The sequence below is a fragment of the Pleurodeles waltl genome, chromosome 3_1 (assembly GCF_031143425.1).
Source record: "Pleurodeles waltl isolate 20211129_DDA chromosome 3_1, aPleWal1.hap1.20221129, whole genome shotgun sequence".
NCBI classification, from domain to species: Eukaryota; Metazoa; Chordata; class Amphibia; order Caudata; family Salamandridae; genus Pleurodeles; species Pleurodeles waltl.
In genome coordinates, this window is record NC_090440.1 from 59405291 (window position 1) to 59429489 (window position 24199).

Here is a 24199-nt window from a genome sequence, read left to right on the forward strand (position 1 = left end):
AAAATGTGGCGCAAATGCGGGGTTTTTTGACCCGCCACCTCCCGGGCGTGATTTTTGCCCGGGAGTATAAATACGACGCATTTGCGTCGCCGTCATTTTTTTAGACGGGAACGCCTTCCTTGCATCTCATTAACGCAAGGAAGGCGTTCATGCTAAAAAATGACGCTCTTTGCCAATACTTTGGCGCTAGACGCGTCTAACGCCAAAGTATAAATATGGCGTTAGTTTTGCGCCGAATTTGCGTCGAAAAAAACGACGCAAATTTGGCGCAAACGGAGTATAAATACGGGCCTTAGAGTCCCACTCTGCAGTAATGGGGTGCTGCCTTCAACTTCAAGAGAGGGCAGTCTTGTCTCCCATGGCCAACACCAGCAACAAGAATACCAGCAGCAACAGAGTCAGAAGAATCAGACCCACCACCTGCATTGGCTTAGTTTCAAGTGACAGGTCTTAAGTCCAGTTCTGACGTGAAAGCAAAGGAGGTTGAGCAATTGGCAGCACCACTGACACTTCTGAGGATGTTCCAGGAGTATATGGATGACCCAAAATAGGTGTGTGTGGATCTATGTCCATTGGTGTATTGGTATGGGAAGATGTGCCTATGGCCACAGCTCAGCAGGCGGGCAATAACGTATCTGGCTTGTCCTGTAGCCAGGGTGCCTGCTGAGCGTGTGTTCAGTGCAACTGGTGCAGTTGTTACAGTGAGAAGGACCAGTCTCTCACCTCAAAATTATCGAAAGGAACCAGCATTTTATGCCAATTGATTACACAGTTCCCAAAACACCACAGGAGGAGGAAGAAGATGATTGGTCAAAATCAAGTGTATTTGCTAAAGAACCTCTGGGTGAACCGCCTAAGTTTGAAGACAAACTCTGCTTCCCGGACTGAGTGTGCCAGTGCCACAATAGAACTTTTTAGTTATTTCTCGCTGCACGTGTTTCTTTCTTTCTTTGCAAAAAAGAATAGCAAGTGGAATATTATGTTTGTGTCGTATTTATGCTGCCCCACCATTTTTTGTCACATTTATGGCCAGACTGGAGTTGGACCCTTGTGCAGTGAAGAAGCCCCCACATTCCTTTCAGGACACTGAAGATTATGCCTGCATCACTTTGCATGCATCATCTATATAGAGGTAAATTGCATCAATGAGTAGTGATATATTGAGTGATTGATGATTGATGATTTATGTGGTGGCTGACAGTGAGGGAGAGAGTTTAGCAAATGTATAAACTGGATATTGATGATTTTGATGATTTGCAATGTTTGGGGGCTGATTGCTGATCATTTTTTCCGGAAAGGGATTGGCCTTTCAAACATAACAAAGTTTACCTGTAGGATCCACTCCTTTTTCTGGTTCCTCTGAGACCAGACCAGTCACTTTGGTTACCAAACACAAATCTACATAAAATACTCCAATTCTGTTTCTCAATTTGTTCTCCAACAGCAGTGCACTACACAGGTCTGCCTCACTTGGTTTGGAACTGGGACGGAGTTACTCAGAAACCGGAGGAAGAGGATAAAAGGACGCAGGGCGGGACTACCTCAGCAGCTGGAAGGAGAACATTATCGACTTAAAACAGAAACCATGATGATGGCGAAGATTCTGAGGGCTAGTACTCACTCAGCTCTGCGGACCAGAGAGAAGTGCACTCATTTGGGAAAGGCTGCTGAGTATGTGTTTGCTTCATTGCTGACTCAGACATGAAAATCCTCTTTATGTTCCTGTTCTGCCACTGAGTCTTCTTTGTACACTCCTGACACATGAAGTTTATTATGCTTCCTTTTATCTTTTTCCTTTACTCTATAATACAGTTACTATTTTTCAAAACATGGTCTTTTTCCTAGCCCTCTCTGCAAGAACAAAAGGGTGTGAAAGCTCAGCACTACAGCTTGCCTACCTGACAGGTTCATCTAAGCACCCAAGAGTTATGGACATTCCAAGAAAAATGGAGGTACACTGCCCAATTTGGCAGTACAGTATCATTTTCCTTTTAACAGTAATAATTTTGAGAACTGGGTGGGTTAACTTCAAACCTCCATGTTTTTAAACCAAAAGACAGAACATCTAGAGATATACTATCTTGGGTCTCTCTGGGGCAGAAGGACTGTTTGCAATGCATTTAACTGAACTGTGTCATACTTATCCCTTCATTGTTTCCTTTCACATCAGATTGATGATGATGTGCTGCTCAGTGCCCTTATAAATGTTGTCATGGTTTATTTGTGTAGTGTTTGTCTTTGTCACACCATTCGCCAAACACCATTTCTCATCCGTTCATTGAGCCCCTAACACTCTTCCCGGGCTTTGTATTTATTGAGATGTGACTTAATTTTACACCATAAATGGATCACACACTTGCTAGGGTGGATGCGGTGAAAGTGACACCAACTCACTGCATTACCTTTTATCACCTGAGCAATATTCCATATATCTTTATATGTGTATCAAATGCTGTCATTGTTGTAGTCTGGTTTAACTCTTCCTGAAAATATTATATATGACCCACTAACTCAGTTTTCTTTCAGTCTATTTGACGGTGATGGATAGTGATTAATCCTGCAGTAGGAGTTTGCATAGGTGGGAGTGACACCTTGGGTCTTACCTGTTAGGGCGCGAGCCTGCTACTACTACTACCACCTCCTTAAGATGCCACCTTGGGAAAAACCCTGTAGTAAGATGACTGAGATATTAGCCCACACTTCATCTATTCAGGTAAGAGAAGAACAGTGAATTAAAGTGAACCTGTTTAGTTACTGATTAACTTCTACTGAAGAAGATGTGGTTTGTGTGTATCTAGGTTTTTGTAGGCAAAATAGGCAATGGCAATCATCCCCTATGGTCAATATAGTTACAGAGGGTAGTACAGCAAGGGCATAAGTAAATGACTTACACTTTTTTTGTAGATTCAAAAACAGGCTACACTAAAAGACAGCAGTGTAAACTAAAACACTAAAATAAACATTTGAGGCATACACGACGTAAAATACCCCCTTCTATTTTTAACAAATAGAAAACTCACCCATTCCACCCACAAAAAGCCCACCCCTCTCCACAAACAAATGGCCCCATCCCCAAAAAGTCACAAAAAAGTCCAAAGGACCGCCAGCCACTGATATTTGCTCTATATAGTCTCCAGCCTATGCCACCACAGACGGGCTGCTATCTTCTGCCTGGTGGCTGGTCAACCAGCAGGGGTAGCTATAGCAAGAAAAACATAAATGAGAAAGACAAATTGTAAACAATACTCTGAGCAAACACTTCTTTCAAAGTAAGTAGTGGGTGGCACAGTAGCAGTACAATGCTGGTCCCCTAGGGACATTGGAATTTGATGTGATTGTGATTGAGAGAGTCACAGGGCCAATTCTATTTGTTAACCCACACATGACTCACATAAAAAGCACAGACTGTTCGGTAGAAAAGAATGAAGGCAGAATAACACCAGATTAAAAAATGAAATTTAGATTTTTTGTTTTTCTTTCAAAGGCTTTTCTAGTAACTAAACAAACACATTTAGTGGAAAAATACAAATCAATTACCTATCATTTATGAGTAAGTCATTATCCACTATGGAGTACAAGTTGTTGTGCCAAATTAATGCTAGCCAGCGCCTTTGGCTACTTTGCTACTGCCTGCAGCTGGGGCATTTGCAGTTAACAATTATCTATCTTTAGTCCCAATGGTCCTGCTCTTCTCCAAATGCCTTTCACTAAGTTTCTACCCTGACTCCAAAGAGGCAGATAAATAATAAATGTGATATGTTACACATGTCACTTATAAAGTGTGGATACATTATACTGACTGCCGTAAGTAGACAGGGGAAACAATGCACTTCATTACAGGGAAAGGAACGGGATAAATAGATTGCATTTTGCACGTTCATCATAGACTATGGCTTAAGCCAAACTTGAAATCAAATCAAGCACTTACTGCTCCCAGTTTACTCACTGGCCTCATCAACCAACAGAAATGATTTACAACAAATTCATTCACTGGGCAGTATGGAAAGGAACCTTGTCTTACTCTACTGTAGGGTAGGGCAGAGGGATTGGGTGGGTTGTTTTAGCTTTTGATATAGAATAGAGGGGTGTCACTGAACATCAATTCATGTTGTGCCAACTTTGGCTTATTCTGTCACTGTATACATGAAAGTCTATAGGGAAAGATCTGAACAGGCTTAAAATAAATCTGTTATGGGAAACCATGAAATATGTTTTGGAAATGCTTCACATGACCATACCAATTGACACATGGCAAGAATGGATTCTGATTGAGTGGGTGAAGGGAAACACACCTTGTGTGTTCGGTTTGCAATGCATTGAGAACTTTGTGATTGCCGCATTAACTGAAGCAGATGCACATTGCACAGCCAACACTGCAGTCACAAATTGAAACATACTGCGGCCCGTATTTATACTTTTTGACGCTAAACTGCGCTAACGCAGTTTAGCGTCAAAAATTTTTGCGCCGGCTAACGCCATTCTGAAGCACCATGCGGGCGCCGTATTTATTGAATGGCGTTAGCCGGCGCAAGCAGACCGGCGCTGCCTGGTGTGCGTGGAAAAAAAACACGTACACCAGGCAGCGCCGGCGTAGGGAAAAATGGCGTTAGGGCGTCTTAAAAATGGTGCAAGTCAGGTTGACGCAAAAAAATCGCCTCCACCCGATTTGCGCCATTTTTAACGACGCCCAGACGCCATTTACATGACTCCTGTCTTAGTAAAGACAGGAGTCATGCCCCCTTGCCCAATGGCCATGCCCAGGGGACTTCTGTCCCCTGGGCATGGTCATTGGGCATTGTGGCATGTAGGGGGGCACAAATCAGGCCCCCCTATGCCAAAAAAAATATATATAAAAAAAAAAAAATTATACTTACCTGAACTTACCTGAATGTCCCTGGGGTGGGTCCCTCCATCCTTGGGTGTCCTCCTGGGGTGGGCAAGGGTGGCAGGGGGGGTCCCTGGGGGCATGGGAGGGCAGCTGTGGGCTCATTTTGAGCCCACAGGTCCCTTAACGCCTGCCCTGACGCAGGCGTTAAAAAGAGGCGCAAATGCGGGTTTTTTTGCCCCGCCCACTCTCGGGCGTGATTTTTGCCCGGGAGTATAAATACGACGCATTTGCGTCGCAGTCATTTTTTTGGACGGGAACGCCTACCTTGCATCTCATTAACGCAAGGAAGGCGTTCACGGAAAAAAATGACGCTCTTTACTCATACTTTGGCGCTAGACGCGTCTAACGCCAAAGTATAAATATGGTGTTAGTTTTGTGCCGAATTTGCGTCGAAAAAAACGACGCAAATTTGGCGCAAACGGAGTATAAATATGCCCCTGCACTTCTTCGGTCATGGGCAGTGAAATGCCATGTGAGGGAGGGGGTTGATGAATGATGATGGGTGGGATACATATCTGCCCTGCTTAACAAATACAGTGAGTCAAGGGATTAGAACACAAATTAAAATCCCCCCACTTTGAACCATAGCTTTGATAACCATGAAACAAAGTAAGCAAAGTAGGTGAGCAGAATGCCCCTCTCCAGAAGAGCTTCCTTGTTTATTCATCCAGGCAATTATTAAATCATCCTTTCATTCTTTTCATCCATAGCCACCATGATTTAAGCTTTACCTTCTCTCATCCAGCCTTTAACCAAAAATCCCAAATCCATTATCCATCCATTCAGTATTCACCCTAACGGACCTCTCCTTTACCTGCAACACAGGTATGGGGCTTGCGCTACACTCACTGGACTAGAAGGTTGAATTAGGGATGTCACTGCTACTTGCTCTCATGTAGGAATCTTAGTAGTGTGTGTAGGAATATTGATAATACTATTGCTACAAATATGGTGGCACTGTTTCTGTGTTTCACTTTCTTGGTCACTGCTGTAATAGTGTCTGGTTTCAACATCCTCATAATCGCATTTCATGCCTTTTTAGGTAGAATGCATTTTCTTCAATATACCCTATTGAACTGAAATATGTTTCTGCTTGTCATTAGATGTATGAGACTTGTGTAACTGAAAGAATGGGTCACAATCTGTCTCCACCATGACTTCCCCGAGAGGGTCTAAAAGTGTCATCTGATAGGCTGCCACAAATCACTTTTACTACTGTATCTGTGAGGTGCTGCTAGCTAGCCGAAAGGGTTAGGCTGACAGCTGACACACAGTTTGGCATCAGACTCAGCTCCCCATACTCGGAGGTGGTGCTGCCCAAAATTCAGCAGTCTCATTATTTTGGCGAGAGTCTCATAACGCCCTTGTAGCTGGTGGGTATAACAGTAATTGTCAATAAGCAAGCAATGTGACTTACCATCACCCTTCCCTGCTGCCGCTTCTCCCCTTCAACTGACTCTCAAACTGCAGTGGCTCTTGAGCCGATGCCACTGGTGGTCGGTGTGTCTAGAACAAAAATTATACATTTTTTAGATGCCAATTACACCTCCCTTTAATTTTTTAACAAAAAATGCAATTGCAAAACATCACTACAGGTCAGTTAGCAGTATCTTCTATCAAAAATATCACACTGGGCATTTTGTTGGTTCACAACGTTAGAAAAGTCAGGTAGTCAAGCCAACCAAAACCTTTTCATAATGGTAGAGCTTTAACCTGTGATGATGAAGACTAGGAATCACTGAAGCACATTGAAGGGATAGAATAATAATTGTCAATGAAAGACAGAAAATAAGGCAATGCAGGGATAACAGGAATTAAACAGAAATTAAATAGGGTAGTTGGAAAAAAAAGGAGACAGTATGAAAAAACAAGCCAAAATTAAGTATTATAATAGTGGGCAGAGATATCAGTTAGGGAAACAATAATAATAAATAATAGGATTTACTGGGATGAGCAGAGCCCTCTGCAGTGGTGCTGGTGGTCAGCGCTTCCTCCTCCCCAGCTCTTCCCGACCCACCTTGGCGCTGCCCCTCTTCTTGCCCTTGCATACTGATGTAAGTAATAAAGAAGATAAAAAAAGATTAGTGGTATAGTTAATCTCCACAAAATTATCAGAACAGGCAAACGCAGTATCATTGTATTTATCTAAATTAGAATACCTATGGTACTAGTATCGACTATGGTTGAGTTGGCTATACTAAACCTAAAATTCCCATGCCAAATTTCAAAAACTACATTTGGAACTAATGCATTGCAATGAATAATCTTTGATTCTGTTCTCATTTATCAACCCCCTTAATGGACCAACTCAGTCTCCTTATTTTGCAAAGCATAGATGAATACTAGTACTACACAGTGTGAAATTGCTTGGGACTGTATGAGCTACATAGATAAAAGTCACAGAGAATGCTAACTCACTGATATCACTAAATCACTATAGTGACAGGAGGACAGAGGAGTCTGCGTTGCAATAATTTCTTAGCGAGCACCGACGACTATGATTAGGTAGCGTTGTACACCTTCCTAGCTCAAACTGGATTACATAATAATCTTCTTAACCTAAACTAAACAGAACTTATCTTTGAGGCTTAGCAGCATGCTATTTGGAAAAAAAAGATAGCATTGTAAGACACAAACACAACAAATAATATAATTACTGCTCACCAAGGACTGAAATCTCGATGCTTAGCAGGTCGAGCAGATCCTGCTCACAGCCGACGATATCCACCAAGTGGTATATCAGCTGCTGTGTGGTGTGCTGGACCTGGCTGGTGTGCTGCACACAAATACGCACCCTGCCTAATGCAGTCGACACTCTCACAGCGGGTACATGCTGCCAGGACTGCGACCTGCTGCCACCTGCTGCCAACATGGATTGGAGGTGTTGCACATAAGAAAACAGTGCTGTCACCTCCATCTCAAGATGGGCTGGGGCTATAGCTATTGGTGGCCCTGCCACCCAAAAGGTAGGCAGCTGCTGCTGCTGGCTGCTCGGGGGGCCTGCCACTCCCCTGCACGCCAGTACTGCCCTGCTCTGCCTTGGTGCTGGGTGAGGTAAAGAAAATGAAAAGGAACAGGAGAAGGACTCGGAAAAATAAACAAAAATACAAAAAGTAAAGAAAACACAAAAAAAAAGTAAAAACATAAAATACACAGACACAAAACACACGCTAATACAATAAATAAGAACAAGGGGTAGATTAATTAGGAGGGCGGAGGGTTAAAAAGATATAGGAGGTAATTACAACATTGGTGGTAAATCCCGCTTACCGCCATCCAGAAGACCGCCAACACACCGTCCCGGCCGCGGAATTCCGCCACAGCTATTACAACCCACAGCTCGGAATCCGCCAAAATCTAGACACCCACACAAGTCCGCCACACCAAAGGTCAGTGATAAACTGGCGAGAACGAAACCTCCACCGTTATGCCAACAGGAATACCCCCACACTATCACGACCCACGAATCCACGCGGCGGTCTTTCAACCGCGGTAAACCATTGGTTCAAAATACACACACATTTACAAAACACTACCACATTGGACAATTCCAAATACACACACCTGATACACATACACACACCACTCCCACACACCCACACCACTATAAAACACCCCCCCAGATCACCCACAAACCCTTACTACCTAAAATATTGACAAAGGCCAGAGAGACAGCACAGCAAACACAACACCACCATACAGAAGCACACAACACCATCACACATACACATTCACACACAAAACACCACACACCCCTAAACATCACCCCACACATCACAACACACACTATCTCACCCATCACCCACACCACCCCATGGCACCGCAAAGACACCCCAGGTTTTCTGAGGAGGAGCTCAGGGTCATGGTGGAGGAAATCATCCGGGTAGAGCCACAGCTATTCGGATCACAGGTGCAGCACACCACCATAGCTAGGAAGATGGAGCTATGGCGCAGAATCGTAGACAGGGTCAACGCCATGGGACAGCACCCAAGAACACGGGATGACATCAGGAAGAGGTGGAACGACCTACGGGGGAAGGTGCATTCCGTGGTATCCAGACACCACATCGCAGTTCAGAGGACTGGCGGCGGACCCCCACTTCCTCCCCCACAACTAACAACATGGGAGGAGCAGGTCTTGGCTATACTGCATCCTGAGGGCCTTGCAGGAGTAGCAGGAGGAATGGACTCTGATAAGTCAAATCTTAACTATTACATCACCCACCCTACCTGCATGCTAACACATACCCCCTACCCTCACCCTCACCCCCATCACTCCAACTCTTCACAAATGTCCCACTATCACAAACCACGCATCCCAACACCAAGCCCTGCATGCAACACCATAGCATGGACACCCATCACCAATGCATGTCCACTGCACATACCCACACAGACCCCTAAACAATTAGCACACAAGGTCCTACACAGGAATGCAAGCACTGGGGTACAGGGTCACCCACCCATTGCACACCATGCCACACAGAGATACTAAAACTATGCCTTTACATCCCTGCAGGACCCCTACCCAACGTCACCGGACAGGAGGTTCCAGACATGTCCACTCCCCCCACAGAAGAGGCCCACAGTGATGACAGCAGCTCTGTCCAACTGGATCTAGATGACCAGCCCAGCCCATCTGGGACCTGGGGACAGTCGGTTCCCCTCACCCAGTCACAGGCCACCACAGAGCTTCCCCACTCTGGAAACACCAGCACAGCACCCACCCAGCGGGCCCATACCTCTGTCCCCAGGACACGTCAAGCAGCAGTGTGTCCACCACTGCAGGGAACCCAGGCTAACCCACCACCCCAAGAACAGCAGGGACCTGGGGGCAGTGGTAGTGGGCACATGGTTCAGGGGACAGAGTCCCAGGAACACAGGGGAACTGGGAGGGCTGCTGTTGGACAGGGGGAGGACAGGCCCAGGGAACCCACTCTCCACGAGGCCCTCTCCAACATCATGGGAGCCTACCACCATTCCCAGGAGATGATGGCAACGGTACTGGCCAAGTTTCAGGAGACCCAGCGGCTGCAGGAGGAACAGTATTTGGGGTTCAGGGAGGAACTCAAATCCATCAATACCACCCTGGGCACCATTGTAGGGGTGCTGAAGGAACTCGCCAACACCAGGAGGGACACTGTGGTACCACAAGGGGCCCCTGACACTAACCTGGATGATGAACTGCCTACCACCTCCACCGGCGCTAGTGGACAGGAGGCACCGCCACAGGACCACCATACCAGCACCCCACCCCCTGCAGATGGAGACCCACCCCGCAAGCGGTCCCTGAGATCCAGGACAAATGACAGAGAACAATGCCAAGACCCACGCTAAGAAATGAGACCACCCTAATTGTCATCCTTCTGTCCCACTTTGTCACCCTGTCCATCCATCAACTGCCCCAGCTCCACTTCCTATGCCCCTTTGGACAATGAACCTGTGAGACAAATAGACTGGACTATGCCATGGACATTCCTCCACCATAAACCCTGACATTTTACAAACCCCTCCACTATTTAGCATTTAAATAAACACCCTTAAATCACAAAACTATCTGGAGTCATTCTGTGCTTTCACAAATGTGTATATGCAATAACTGAGGGAAATAGCAATATCCACTGTATTGTCAACATACGTATGTCACACGGCTCTAGTCCATGAGGAAACATAGCAGAGGTCACACAGTGGGACCCACATCTATGAAATCGAAAGGGAAAGTGACAAATCAGGGTCCATACACTGGGTGAAAGTGACACACAGATGAGAGGTAGAACAAGTGTATCATATGTAGCAGGCAGTGATATCTTCTTACCTGTGTCTCACTGGAAGTAATGATGAATCACGGTGTTTCTGTTGTCGATATCCTCTTCTTCTGCTTCCTCTTCTTCACTGTCCACAGGCTCCACAGCTGCCACAACACCTCCTTCAGTACCATCCTCCTGCAGAAAAGGCACCTGTCGTTGCAAAGCCAAGTTGTGCAGCATACAGCAGGCCACAATGATCTGGCACACCTTCTTTGGTGAGTAGAATAGGGAACCACCCGTCATATGGAGGCACCTGAACCTGGCCTTCAGGAGGCCGAAGGTCCTCTCTATAACCCTCCTAGTTCGCCCATGTGCCTCATTGTAGCGTTCCACTGCCCTTGTCCTGGGATTTCCCACTGTGGTCAGTAGCCATGACAGGTTGGGGTAGCCAGAGCCACCTGCAAATGTTGATGGACAACTGTTGGACACACACAAACCCTTAGGGACAACCCCAGACCCAGACAACTATTCACACTGTATAGGGTCCATGTCCTCACCTAATAGCCACACACGGTGCCTCTGGAGTTGCCCCATCACATAATGGATGCTGCTATTCCTCAGAATGTAAGCGTCATGCACTGAGCCAGGAAATTTGTCATTCAAATGGGAGATGTACTGGCCAGCCAAACACAGCATCTGCAAATTCATAAAATGGTAACCCTTCAGGTTTCTGTACACCTGTTCACTCCTGCGGGGGGATCAAGGCCACATGTGTCCCATCAATGGCACCTATGATGTTGGGGATATGTCTCAAAGCATAGAAGTCACCTTTCACTGTAGGCAAATCCTCCACCTGAGGGAACACGATGTAGCTGCGCATGTGTTTCAGCAGGGCAGACAACACTCTGGACAACACGTTGGAGAACATAGGCTGGGACATCCCTGATGCTATGGCCACTGTCGTCTGAAAAGACCCACTTGGCAAGAAATGGAGTACTGACAGCACCTGCACTAGAGGGGGTATCCCTGTGGGATGGCGGATAGCTGACATCAGGTCCGGCTCCAACTGGGCACACAGTTCATGGATTGTGGCACGGTCCAGTCTGTAGGTGACAATTACATGTCGCTCTTCCATTGCCGACAGGTCCACCAGCGGTCTGTACACCGGAGGATGCTGCCATCTCCTCACCTGCCCCAGCGGACGTGCTCTATGGAGGAGAACAGCGGGCAGAGGGTCAGCCAACTCTGAGGTACGAAAACACAACTTCATTGCACACATTTTTCAATCCGCTATTGGCCTGTCTTAGTGTGTATGCAAGGCCTAGTTATGTGTGAAGCAATTAAAAATTATGCCATGTGGCCCCCTGAAATGGCGGCTGCCTGACCTGTAAGGTGGGACAATGGGATATGAGGTAACTGCGCTAGCGTTGTACACCGTCGCGGTAGGCGGTTGAAGACCGTGGCGCAATCCTGCATTGGTTAAAAATGGGGCCTATGGGTCCCAGGAGCCAATGATGATGTACGCCGGCGGTGATGGTATGCACCGCCGTGGACGTGACCACCATTTTATATGTGTTCACTCACTTGATACCTGATCTTCGACAGGAGAGGACCTACACTGCAAGTGCTGCTGTGACCTCAGTCTGGAAGCGACAATGGGTCATGTGTCTGGGGAAAGGGCCCCTGCCTTCACCACGGAGGAGTTGGAGAAACTAGTGGATGGGGTCCTCCCCCAGTACACGCTACTCTACGGTCCTCCAGACAAACAGGTAAGTACACTGTGAGCATGCTGTATGGGCACAGCCTGTGTGGAGTGGTGTGGGTGTAAGATACGGGGGGAGAATGAGGCGTGCATGAAACGACGGTGAGTGTATGTGCGTCATGGCAAGAGTAGGAACGGAGGCCAATGACTGTGACGGTACGGACGGTTATATCTTCTCCTTTTCCCCTGTACTATTCCTGTAGGTCAGCGCCCACCAGAAGAAGGATATTTGGCGTGCCATCGCAAAGGAAGTCTGGACCCTGGGGGTCCACCACAGACGGAGCACCCACTGCCGGAAAAGATGGCAGGACATTCGCCGCTGGAGCAAGAAGACGGCAGAGGCCCAGCTGGGGATGGCATCCCAATGTGGGAGGGGTGCCCATTGCACCATGACCCCCCTGATGTTCCGGATCCTGGTGGTGGCATACCCAGAGTTGGATGGGCGCTTGAGAGCATCACAGCAGCCACAAGGGGGTGAGTACACTCTCATTCAGCTGAATCAGCGCGCATTGGAGGTGTCTGGGTGGGGGAGGTAGGCTGTGGGTACCCCTAGGCCAGGGCGAGTTTTGTAGACAAGGTCCCTTCGTAAGGCAGGCCATGTGGCACCCCACCCCACCAGTGTTGAGAGCCAACTACACCTAGTCAGGATCCTGTGACGTCCATGTGTGCAGCAATCGGGCATAGGCCTTGTGCCCCATGGCCCTTTGATTAATGAGGGAACTCTAAGTGCATGGCGTAGTGCAGAGGGCTGCTGTGTCTGTAGTGTCCGCCAACGGTAGCGGTATTGCATGCACTGAACATGTCTTTCTTCTGTCTCCCCCCCACCTATGTGGTCTCCCGGTTCTTGTGTGCAATAGCATCATCAGGCGGAGGAGCAGTGTCACCGGAGCAGGAGGGAGCTGCACCCCACATGGCCCTGGAGGGCGACACAACGGACTCCGAATTCACCAGTGGGACGGAGGGCGAGGGGAGCTCCACGGTGGGGACAGGAGCTGAGACCAGCGACACAGACTCCTCCTCTGATGGGAGCTCCCTTGCGGTGGCAGACCCCTCTGTGCCCCCGCATCTACAGGTACAGCCGCCACCCCCCCTACCAGCACCGCCCTCCCAGCAGCCCCTCAGTGTGTGCCCCGTGGCCGCTCACCCAGGAGGGTGGGCATCTCCTTTACCCCAAGCACCTCAGCCCCTGCCCCTGTCAGCCCTGCTGCCCTCAGTGAGGAGGCAATTGACCTCCTCAGATCCCTCACTGTTGGGCAATCTACCATTCTGAATGCCATCCAGGGTGTAGAGAGGCAGTTGCAACAGACAAATGCATACCTGGAGCACTGATAGTAGCCATTGTCCCTGTGTCCAGCCTCCCCCCTCCAACTTCCTCCACCCAGCCCCAATCCCCTGTACCTCAGCGTATCCCAAACACACCATCAGACCAGCATGCACACACCTCAACACACAAGGGTAGCTCTGGCAAACATAAGCACCACACATCCCACAGGCACCCACACAAGCATCATACCCATGCACACATACCAACATCCACTGCCTCCACTGTGTCCCCCTCCTCCTCATCTCCCTCCTCCCTCCCTGTCACGTCTCCATTCACACCTGCATGCACTACATCTTCAGCCACTACGTCCATCACCAGCACGCCCATCACCACATACCGCTCACGTGCACTCACCACCCCACTACCCTTCACACATCCTCTGTGTCCTCTCCCAGTGTGTCTGTGAGACCACCTCCCAAAGTACACAAACGCAGTCACACACCCACCCGACAGCCATCCACCTCACAACAGCCTCCAGCCCATGCACCTTCACCCAAAGTCAGCAAACGTACACCTCCTACAACCACTACCTCTTCCTCCACTCCCAAACCCCCTCCATCTACCCGTCCCAGTGTGTCTAAAAACTTTTCCTCTTAACTGTTGACCTCTTCCCTACACCTCCCCCACCCCTTCCGTCCCCTAGGGCACGCCTTTCCAGGTCCCAACCCAGCACCTCAGCCACCACATCACCGGGAACAGTGGTGCCAGCAGTAACCGGCTTCTGGAGTGCACCAAGCAGCAGGGCAGCCAATGTGCCACAGAGCCAGACCACGGACAGTCCCCCACCTCAGAAACATAAGAAGTTGGCCACAGCACGGAGAGAGAAGGGCAAAACACCTGCCACCAAGGGCTCTCCCAGGACTACAGCTGGGAGTGGCAAGACAGCTGCGTCACCATCCAAGGTGGGGAAGGGGCAGAGAAAGAAAGGGAAGTCGGCGCCAACCTGCACGGCGGACAAGACCGCCACCAGCACCGCTGCCAAGGACACCGCCGTCAGCAGGGCTTCCCTGGACACCCCCGCCACCAGCACTGCTACCAAGGACACCACCGCCACCAGCACCGCTTCCCAGGACACCACCGTTACCAAGGACACCGCCGCCACCAGCACCGCTGCCAAGGACACCGCCGCCACCAGCACTGCTGCCAAGGACACCACCGCCACTAGCACTGCTTCCAAGGACACCGCCGCCACCAGCACGCTCACTGAGCCACCCACCAGCACCGCAGGTCCATGAGCACCGCAAGCACTGAGGCCGCCGCAAGCACTGCCAGCGGCCACGCCTCATCATGTGCCAGGGGCACCACCGCAGACATGGCTGCCATCCCCAGTGGTCAGTCGTACGAAGCCAGTGGTCAGTTTCAGGGGCCTGGACAGCTTCCATGTAGGCCCACTGTCAGTGGAGAAAGGCATCCACTACCTCAGTCCTTGGCAGGATGAAGCACTCTGGGCACAAAGCCCCCTCCAGAACCAGTGGAGAAAGGCATCCACTACCTCAGTCCTTGGCAGGATGAAGCACTCTGGGCACAAAGCCCCCTCCAGAGCCAGTGGAGAGTTACATCCACTACCTCAGTCCTTGGCAGGATGAAGCACTCTGGGCACAAAGCCCCCTCCAGAACCAGTGCAGAAAGGCATCCACTTGAGAGACTGTGGCTTTGCACTCCCAGGATGCAGCAGTGGGCAACCCACCCACTGTAAAGACTTGTGAGACTGTGGCTTTGCTCTCCCCAGGATGCAGCAGTGGGCAACCCACCCACTGTAAAGACTTGTGAGACTGTGGCTTTGCACTCCCCAGGATGCAGCATGCACTCCCCAGGATGCAGCAGTGGGCAAACCACCCACTGTAAAGACTTGTGAGACTGTGGCTTTGCACTCCCCAGGATGCAGCAGTGGGCAACCCACCCACTGTAAAGACTTGTGAGACTGTGGCTCTGCACTCCCCAGGATTCATCCAGGGGCATGGAGCCCCCTCGTGGATCTGGCGTCGTGCACTCATCCGGCTGAGTTGCCTCCCCTTCCCTTCCCCCCTGAGGTGCCTGTTTTATTTCGATCTGATGCCCCTGCAGTGTTCTCTCCGTTTTGGTCGGGTATCTTGTGAGGGCCTCGCCCATGCATTTTGGGCCCAGTGGTCCACGGACTATGTATGTGGAGTACATGGACTTGAATTCTTGGTGCATATATTTGTTAATGGTGTATATATATTTTATGAGTACTGGATTTTTATTGATTACAATCGTTCAACTCATTTCCTTTTGTCCTTGCATTCTTCCAGGGGGGGTTGGGAGGTGTAAATGTAATGTATCAACATGTACTTGTGTGTGTGTTGTAGTGGGTGAGGGTGGGGGTGTTTCGTGTTGCATGTGTGTGTCACTCTCTTTTCCTTCCCCCCTCCCCTGTGTCGTAGGTGCAGTACTCACCGTGGTCTTCGCCGCCGGCGTACGTGCTCCTGGTGGAGGAGCAGGAAGACAATGGCAGGTAGAATATGGAGTTCCAGCTCCAAGGCGTCCTGGTTCCTTGTGGGGTGTGTAGAGGTGAGCGTTTCCGCTTCCAAGTCCTGTTTCCGCCGTATTTTTGTTTGCGGTGAATCCGCCCCGGAAAAGGTGGCAGATTGGCCTCTCATGATACTGTGGGCGGTACATTGTCTTCCGCCTGTCTGTTGGCAGTGACCGCCATGCTGTTTGTTTGTACAGCCGTGGTGGTCGGAGTGTTAAAGCGGCTGTCTATGTTGGCGGTTTCTGCCATGGTCGTGATTCAATTTTTTTTACTGCCGGCCTGTTGGCGGTTTTACCAGCGCTTTACCACCGACCGCCAGGGTTGTAATGAGGGCCATAGAAGGATTCAAAAAACAGGACCAGCACCATGAACAGAGTAAGAAAAACAAGATGGCCACGCCCATGCGAACTGAGTGGTGCCGCTTACTCATGATTTCGAACATGAGAAGGTACTTCACACTGCATTTGAAACAAAACACAACGCAAACAGGTGTGATGGGAAACTCCTCCTGTCCGTGGAACTCTGCGCAGCATGGCAGAGTTTCTTGATCACTTTGCAGAGTGCGACTCCATGAGCTCCACCCACCCCTACTAGTGGGCCTGCAGCACTGCTTGTGCTACCCACTTAAGTAGCATTTTAAAAACATGTCCCAGGCCTGCCATTGCAGTCTGAATGCAGTTTTACACTGGAATGTCGACTTTGCATTTCAAACCCATTGCAAAGCCCTAAACTCCCCTTTTATAACATACAAGTCACCCCTAAGGTATGCCCTAGGTGGCACATAGGGCGGAGTGTCATGTAATCAAAAAACAGGGCATATACCTTTAAGTTTTACATGTCCTGGTAGTGAAAAGCTCTCACATTTATTTTTCAGCACTGTGAGGCCTTCCCATCTCTTAGGATAACATCTGGAATTCCTTATAACCTTTAATATTCTGTCATTCATGATTGGGATGGAGTAAAACTGTCATGATTAGTACATATGGAGGTATGATGATAAATCCTCTTTAAGGGTAAAGTCAAATTTATTATTGCAATTTTGAAAATGCAATTTTTAGAAAGTTGGCATTCTCTGCTCTTAGTCCTGTGTGCTGGCAGTCTGTCTCCAATACATGTCTGGGGTTGGGTGGCATCTGGACTTGTGCATTCCCGCTTGGCAGACACACACAAGGAAGCTTAAGTGTGACTGATGGGCCATCAACAGCCTGACGGGTGATCCTGGGCAGAATAGGAGGGAGGGATGACACTTCCACCTGCATAGGCAGTGTCCTGTCCCCCCACAAAGTGCTAAATGCCCCCCTTTAGTGAGTCTGGAGCCAGGCAGGATGGGAGGACCTCTGTGAAATTCAAAGCCCTACTTTGAAATCTCCACTACTTCAAAGGCACCACTGGGTTTAAAAACTGAACTTCTGAATGTGCCAACCCAGTACACTTCTTGACCTGTGGATACTCTGCCAGAAAGAAGGACTGCTGTGCTGCTACAAGGACTGCTACTCTGCTGGACTGCTGCTCTGGAAGAACTGTTTTTTTGCTTTGCTGCCATGCTGCCCTCCTTGCCTGGGTGAGAAGGACTGTACTCATAACACCTGAACCCACAGGCAGAGTTACTCCAAGGGCTTTCTGGCTTGCCTCCTGTACCTCTGGAGCCTCAGGGACATAAAAGACTTCCAACTCATCACCTATAGCACCTGGACTCTGCCTTCTGTGAATCTTATCCTGCCAAGTTGTGCCAATTCAGTCATGGGCCCTTGGAAGTGGGTATAAAAGTGCTTCGCCAGTCCAAAATCCATGCATTGGCACCATTGCGCCACTCGGAACTAACCCATCTCCATTGACACCGATGCATCACCTCTGCTGCGAGGATCAAGGATAACACATCGCTGTCAATGCTGGCGAATTGCTGCTGCTGTGAGGATCGGGAACACCTCATTGCCGACAGTGCAGTGTATTGCCTCCATTTCCGATGAATTTCCGACTTTGCACGACTCGGAGCTACATCTGCAGAATCAACTTCAAAACATTGCCTTCTTTGCTCCTCGCATTTTGTTCTCAACTTCAACACTACTCCGAACCAAGGTACTGTTTTCAGTGAGCCAAGGCTTATCCCTGTATCTGATCCACACTCCATGACTGTCGGCCTGAATTTAAATTTGAACCGGTCTAGGGCAACTAGATAGCCCCAGTTGGCACTATATGCTTTTATGTACTACAACTAAGTTTATTATTTTAACATTTATATCTTGAGCTTTACTAATTGGATGTTTGTTATTTTGGTCATGATTTGTTCAATAAAATAGACTCTAATTTTCTAACAAGGTGTGGTATCTTTTTGAGTAGTGTTTTCACTGTTTTACTTTCTGAAGTGTTACACAAACACTTAACACATTGCCTCTTAAATTAAGCTGGACTGCTTTGTGCTAAGCTACCGTTGGTGAGCACAGGTTAATTTAGGGTGTGTTGGTGACCTGCCCTGCCTCGGTTTGTGGCTACTGCTCTGACAGGGTGCATACCTCTGCCAACCAGAAACCCAATGTAACTTGGTGTACACTACTATTCCACATCTAAAGAACATTACAATATTTTAAATTCTCCTTTAGATTTTTAATTGGCTATTTTCCAATTTTTCTGAATTTAAGTGCCCTATTCTTTTTGTACCATGAATGTGGGTGCCTACAGCTTTGACCCCCTTCCCCCGGCAGGGTTGAGCTGCTGAATCGCTGCAAGCAGAAAGGGCTGGAAGTAGACAAAAATGGCTACCAACTTGGATCTCCAGGTGGCCTTGAGGGGTTTTGAAGAAGTACAAAGATGGCAGGCCACCTCAGAGGATGATGAGGTGGATGACAATGAGGAGCAGGAGAAAGAGAGGGAGGTTGACATCCAGGGTTCTTAGGTCCAAGGAGAGCCCCACTCAACCCCAGCAGGCAACATGGATGCTCCTGATGCTTAGTATGGAGCAGGTAGTAATGTGTAGACCTGACCCCACAGGAGCTGGAGGAAAGGAAATAGGAAAGGAAACTTAAATTGGAACTGGCTGGGCTAAGGATAAAGGAGAAAAAGTTGATCCATGAGCTTGACCTCACGGAACTGAACATCAAAGCCAGACAGGCAGAGTCCAGTAGTCATGGTGGCAGCATACCTGCAGTGTTCCATAGAGAGTGTAGGGTTCACATACCAAAGGACTTGGTGCCCAGCTGTTTGGTGGAGACAACATTAACAAGTGGTTCTAAGTATGTACATGGCTCCTGAGGAGTACTGGGGGTATAACTTGTGGTGGTATATGCCAACAGTGGGGAGGGGCATACTCCTAACACTAGAAGTGGAGGACCAGATACAGTACACTCCCATGAAGGCCATACGTGTCAATAAATTTGGGCTTGCCCCTGAGAGGTATAATTAGAGGTTCAGGGGCAGCCACAAGCTTCCTAGACAGACCTGGTGGATTTTCTAGTCTACTCCAACAAGGCACTGAAGGGCTGGGTGAGGGGCAGCAAATTAGATGATTTCACTGGGTTCTACAACCTCATTCTGAGGTAGCACATGTTTGATATGGTTTCCAGACCACTGCCAACACCTAGTTCATAGTAAGCTGACTGACACCAGGAAGATTGATGAAGAGGCAGACCTCTGGATCAGCACCACAGTATCTAAGAAGGTGGGGGGACTCCCAAAAGGTGATCAGGGTTCCAACCACATGACAGAGGGGAGAGGAAAAAAGAAAGTTCTCTTTAGGCCCCCAAAACAACTCTCAAAGGAAAGGGTCACTTTCCCAATCTGACCACCAGAATAAAGAGCTTCCCTGACAAGAGGCTGAACAAGAATTCCAAGTGCTGCAAGTGCTATGAGTATAAGCATTACAAGGGTGATGCCAAGTGGTCTAAGAGGGCATAGCCTCCCACTGGAGGAAAGACACCAGGGGTGCTGAGTGTAGTGCTGAGGGAAGGAGTTTGTCCCAGTCAGTTGGGGGGAAGTCAGTGAGGTCATGAGTGGGTGATGAGGATATGATGCCTAAAACCTTTGTGCCTTCTAATTCTCAAATGAATAGGTAGCGGATGGCAATCAATGGGCAAGGTGTTGAGTCTCTGATTGACACAGGAGCCAGCATGACAATGGCCAGGAGTCAGCTGGTGGACCCAGAGTAGATTTTACCTAATATATTTCAGGTTGTAGTAGCTGACAGCCATAAGGGTCACTATCCTTTAGCCCTTGTTCTATTTGACTAGTGGGGATAGCCGGCCTTCTGAAAGTTGCTGTGAGCCCTGCCATGCTTTTAGACTGTTTGTTAGGAAATGACCTGGAGCACACTAACAGAAAGGAAATAGAGCTTAGGTCACACCTGGACATGTTGGGGTTGCCTGAGTAGGTTTTGCAACCACCAGTTCTATGGCTATCCTGGCCGGGAGTCAAAACAGTCTGACGCCTGGAAAGATTGCCAAGACAACTGCCAAGACAGGGGATGCTAAGGAACATAAGAAACCAGCCTCAAAATATCTCTCAGCTGAGGTACATGGGGTATGAGAGGAGGGTGTCCCAGAGCCCATTGAAGAGGGCATTGTCTCCCTTGGTGACCTGCCTGCACTTGCTGGACGGCAAGAAGAAGACAGACCCACCAGGGAAGAATTCTGTCAAGCACATAGAAAGTGATCAACCATGGAGGGCATGAGTAAACCGGTTGATGCCCAGGCAGATGATGATGCCTCAGGAAAGCACCACATCTATTGGGAGGATAGCCTCCTATTTAACAAGCCTAAGGCATGTGTACATGGAGCAACAAGGGCTCTAATGGTCCTCTATCGCTACATGGCCTTCCAACTGGGGCTGGCTCATGAGATACCCCTGGCAGGACATCTGGGCCAGGACAAGGCCTTCCTGGGCTTGTCTCCCACTTTTACTGGCCCTAGATTAAGGCTTCCTCAGATGCTTTCTATAGGACCTGTTTGACATGCCAGGCAAGTGAGAAGGTAGAACAGAAGCTGAAAGCTCCCCTGAATCCCTACCTGTTGTTGGCACCCCCTTGGAGAGGCTGGGCATCAACATTCTTGGTCCCATGGATCCCCAGGCCCTCTCTGGCTACAGGTTTATCTTGGTTCTGGTGGACCATGCCATGCCATATGGTAGCCAGAGACTATCCCTCCGAGGACCACAACTACACCTGCATTGGCTAAGGCCCTAATATGGAATTTTACCAGAGTGAGCTTCCCCTAAGAAAATGGTGTCTGACAGGAGCACCAACTTTATGTCTGCTTACATGCAGTCAGTATGGAAGGAGTGTGGGGTTACATATACGTTTTCCACACCCTATCATCCGTAAACAAATAAGCTTGTTGAGAGATTCAGCAAGACCCTTAAGAGCATGATCAAGGACCTTATAGAGCCCATGAGGCATCAGTGGGACGTCCTCCTACCATGCCTGCTCTTTGCTTAGAGAACAGTAAACAGATAAGTGGGTTGGTTTTAGCCCCTTGGAATTGCTGTATGTGCACTCTGTAAAAGGACCTCTCAGTCGGCTTTGGGAGGAGTTGGAGCAAGCTCCCAGGAAACCTCCGTAGGATGTGGTAAGCTACATGCTGGCCCTCCAGAACCAGATGGACAAATAATGAAGCACTGATATGACCAGACAGCCACTCCTGTGGAATTCCAGCCTGGACAAATAGTGTGGGTTATGGAGCCAGTGGAGTCTTGGGCACTCAACGATCACTGAACAGGGCCCTATGAGGTGATTGAGAGGAAGGGCTAGGCCACCTGTTAGACCTGTCAGCCTTAGGGTGGTCACCCCTAACTTTTTGCCTGCCTCCCTCCACTTTTGGACACTGTTTTTGCTGGCTTTTAGACTCTGCACACTTTACCACTGCTAACCGGTGCTAAAGTGGATATGCTCTCTCCCTTTAAAACATGGTAACATTGGATCATACCCAATTGGACTATTTAATTTACTTATAAGTCCCTAGTACTGTGCACTATATGTGTGCAGGGCCTGTAGATTAAGTGCTACTAGTGGGCCTGCAGCACTGGTTGTGCCACCCACTTAAGTAGCCCCTTAACCTTGTCTCAGGCCTGCCATTGCAAGGCCTGTGTGTGCAGTTTCACTGCCAATTCGACTTGGCATTTAAAAGTACTTGCCAAGCCTAAAACTCCCCTTTTTCTACATATAAGACACCCCTAATGTATGCCCTGGGTAACCCATAGGGCAGGGTGCTGTGTAGGCAAAAGGCAGGACATGTACCTATGTAGTGTACATGTCCTGGTAGTGTAAAACTCCCAAATTCGTGTTTACACTGCTGTGAGGCCTGCTCCCTGTTTGAGTGGTAGCTGCTGATCTGAAAGGAGTAGGAAGGTCATATTTAGTACGGCCAGAATGGTGATATAAAATCCTGCTGACTGGTGAAGTTGGATTTAATATTACTATTTTAGAAATGTCACTTTTAGAAAGTGAGCATTTCTCTGCACTTAAATCTTTCTGTGCCTTACAATCCTTGTCTGGCTGGGTTTAGTTGACAGCTCCTTGTGCATTCACTCAGGCGCACCCCAAACACAGGATACTCATTCTCATCTGCATTTTGAATGGGTCTTCCTGGGCTGGGAGGGTGGATGGCCTGCTCTCACACAAAGGACTGCCACACCCCCTACTGGGACCCTGAGAGATAGGATTGAGCTGAATGGGGACATGGGGCACTTCTAAGCCACTCTTTGAATCCTCCCCCACTTCAAAGGCACATTTGGGTATATAAACAGGGCCTCTGCCCTTTCCAACTCAGACACTTCCTGGAGAAGAAACTTGTAACCAGAACCTGCATCCTGCCAAGAAGAACTGCTGACTGCCCAAAGGACTCACCTGACTGCTTTCTGTGAAGGACTGCTGCCTTGCTCTTGTCCTGCTGCCTTGCTGCTCCCTGGCTGTGGTGAAGAAGTGCTCTCCAAGGGCTTGGATAGAGCTTGCCTCCTGTTCCTTGAAGTCTCAGGACCAAAAAGACTTCTCTCTTGCAACTAGACTCCTTGTGCGGGGCAAATTCGACACACAGCTTGCTAAAAACAACACACAGCCTGCCCCATGGTGAGAAATTCACCGCACGCCGAACCGGAACAACGCAGCCCGACTTCGCAAGGAAAAGATCGGCGCGGCACATGCGTTGCGACCGGAACTTCGACACACGGCCCACCGGATCGACGCACAGCCAACCTGGGGTGACGCGGCCCGACTTCCAGAGGGGAAATCCACGCAGTGCTTGCCGTGCGAAAGAAACTTCCATGCAACGCCCACCGGAACAATGCAGTGCTTGTGACTCTGCTCCACAAGAACAGGATTCCACGCACAGACGCCGGATTGTCTGAAAACCCCGCAACCCGAAGAGGATCCATGACCAAGCACCGGAAATCGACGCAGAGCCGTCCCTGTGTGGAAACTAAACGACGCATCACAGTGTGCGGCCCGAGAAATCTACGCACACCCCCTTTGCTTCCACGCTTCTCCTCCTCTGCGGCCCATTGCGGAGACTTTTCACACGAACCAGGTACTTTGTGCTAAAAAGAGACTTTGTTTGCTTTTAAAAGACTTAAGACACTTTATATCACTTTTCAGTGATATCTCTACATTTACTTATTGCATCTTTTATCGTTTTGACCTGCAAATATCCAGATAGATATTATATATTTTTCTAAACACTGCGTGGTGTATTTTTGTGGTGCTATATTGTGTTATTGTATGATTTATTGCACAAATACTTTACACATTGCCTTCTAAGTTAAGTCTGACAGCTCAGTGCCAAGCTACCAGAGGGTGGGCAAAAGATAGTTTGAATTGTGTGTGACTTACCCTGACTAGAGTGAGGGTCCTTGCTTGGAGGGGGTAACCTGACTGCCAACCAATTCTAACACCATTTCTAACACCACCTACTTGGTGGACCTTAAGACCCTGAAACAATCCTTAAAGGCCCTCCACATCAACCACCTCAAATGAACTATGAGAGGTCTGAGGTCACCATGTTGCTGGTAA